Source organism: Phoca vitulina, unplaced genomic scaffold (genome assembly GCF_004348235.1).
Source record: "Phoca vitulina isolate PV1807 unplaced genomic scaffold, GSC_HSeal_1.0 scaffold4, whole genome shotgun sequence".
In the NCBI taxonomy this organism is placed as follows: Eukaryota; Metazoa; Chordata; class Mammalia; order Carnivora; family Phocidae; genus Phoca; species Phoca vitulina.
Window position 1 is genome coordinate 69345081 of NW_022589707.1, and position 2445 is coordinate 69347525.

General features: G+C 45.0%; 1 pseudogene; it reads left to right on the top strand.

The window, feature by feature from the left end:
* Window positions 1–765: 765 nt before the first annotated feature.
* Window positions 766–1632, top strand: LOC116630583 (annotated as a pseudogene).
* Window positions 1633–2445: the final 813 nt, after the last annotated feature.

The following is a 2445-nucleotide window of genomic DNA, read 5'->3' on the forward strand; positions in this document are numbered from 1 at the left end:
GCTTACTATATACCAGGCATGTTTTTAAGGGTCTGCGGATACAGCAAAAAGAAAATAAATGAAGAAATTTCCAACAAATGTGGAGCTTGCATTTTAGAAGTGGTGGGAGAAAGACAGTAAGTTAACACACATGCACATACAAACGTGCATGCACTTACACAATCACACACACACACACACACGCTGTAACTAAGAAAATTGGAATAGGTAAGCAATGTAGAAGACAGGAGACTAAAAAGTAGTTGCTGGGCCTGGGAAATTAAGTCCAGGGCTTTGGGGCGGCCCGCTCCTAGCGCACCAAGGTGCCAACTCCCAACTCCCATTTCCTCCAGAGGCATTTCTTCCTCAAAGAGCGCCTCAGCTCGCCCCCTCACCTGCCCATGGTGTGGAAACCTAAGGGTTCCAGCAGAGGCGAAGCCTCTCTCCTGGGGCTGGCCCTTAGCAAGGCTCTGCCTTGTGTGCAGGAGGCCTTGGGCGGCAGCTGGGAGACTCAAGAGCTGGAGGAGTGATGCTGTGAAGGTAGGAGAAGAGCGGACCCAGGTAAGCAGGGGCCCAAACAAGGCGGCCGGGCTGGCCACTGAGTGCTGTGGGAAAGCCGAGGACCGGAGGCTGCATTCGCCATCTACTTCCGGGGTTTAAAACCAGTTTCCAGAAGTCAGGATGGCCTCCCTGTGACAACCGATGTAGAGGGTCTTTGAAGCCCTTGTCTTAGAGCTAAGGAAACAGCTCTGATGGAACCTAGGTGCTCCACTCAGCAAAAGGAAGATGCTCCAGACCAGTAACTATAGCCGCTGCTCTCCCTGCACGTCCTGCTGCTGTCCTATGAGCTCTTCGTTAATTCCTTCGCAGAGCTACTCCGAATGGCTATCATCCTGCTGGTGTTTTTCCTCATCCAGGATACTGCGATTCTCTTCAACTTCATCATCATTTTCCTCCTGTTCTTCAACACCTTTGTCTTCCAGGCTGGCCTGGTCAACCTTGTATTCAATAAGTTCGAAAGGACCATCATTCTCACAGCTGTGTTCTTCACCCTCAGCATCTCCCTTCATGTCTGGGTCATGAATTTACGCTGGAAAAACTCCCAACTGCTTTGTCCGGACAGAGGGACTTCAAATGCTGTTTGTATCCCAGACACTAGCACAGCAGTGTTAGACCATTACTTCTTTTTTTTTTTTTTAATAATTTTTTTATTGTTATGTTAATCCCCATACATCAATAGTTTTAGATATAGTGTTCCATGATTCATTGTTTGTGCATAACACCCAGTGCTCCATGCAGAACGTGCCCTCCTCAATACCCATCACCAGGCTAACCCATCCTCCCACCCCCCTCCCCTCTAGAACCCTCAGTTTGTTTTTCAGAGTCCATCGTCTCTCATGGTTCTTCTCCCCCTCCGATTTCCCCCCCTTCATTCTTCCCCTCCTGCTACATTCTTCTTCTTTTTTTCTTTCTTAACATATATTGCATTATTTGTTTCAGAGGTACAGATCTGAGATTCAACAGTCTTGCACAATTCACAGCACTTACCAGAGCACATACCCTCCCCAGTGTCCATCACCCATAGACCATTACTTCTACAAACGGACAGCTCTGAGACTGGGTGATTCTCGCTTTTGCCAGGACTCTTTATAACTGCACAAGTTCACCAAGTCCAAAGGTGACCAATTCTTGCCACATTGATGGATGTCTTTCCTAACTCATAGAGGCTGCATCTGTGCCTCTGTGGGATGGCGGTTGGCCCTATGCACAGGAAACAGTTTCACTTACCTAGGACAGGCTCAGGCCACTTGTGTTCAGCAGTTAAGAAGGAAGATCCTCCCTCTTGCAAATTGAAGTGTTTCCCAATACAGACTTCAGTACATAACTGTCCCTAGCCTCCCACCTCCATTCTCCTCCTCTCCTTCCTGCTCTCCACTCCTCTTCCTCACAAAAGGCTTACACATTATCCTTGGGAAGCTGTCACTTTGCCTGGTACAGGAGGGGCTCCTGGCACCTGCTTTCTTTGCACCAAACACTAAATAAGGACTGAAAGTCGCAAAGAGTGACATTTCTAAACTCCTAGTTCCAATTTTAGTATATGTGCTGCTGAAGCGAGCACTCTAAACTCCTAACTGATCAGACAGTAGACATTTAGATTTTATACCCAAGGCAGTTTTTTTTTTTTATACTTTATAGATAGGAAATAAATTGAATTCTTTTTCCATGAAAAAACAGATGCTCATTTGAAAAATCAGAATCCTGAAGCCTAAGGATTCATGCATAAACTAACATTAGAGTAATCTGTACATAAGTTCCATCTTTTTAAAGTGGTTTTATTTTTCATTATGGTAACATTTAGTGACTATAAAATTATTAGAGTTCAGATGTTAATAGTCTAAATGTATATATTGATAAATATATACAAAAGTATATCCCTTGTTGAGTTTTACTGTCCTACATTTTATA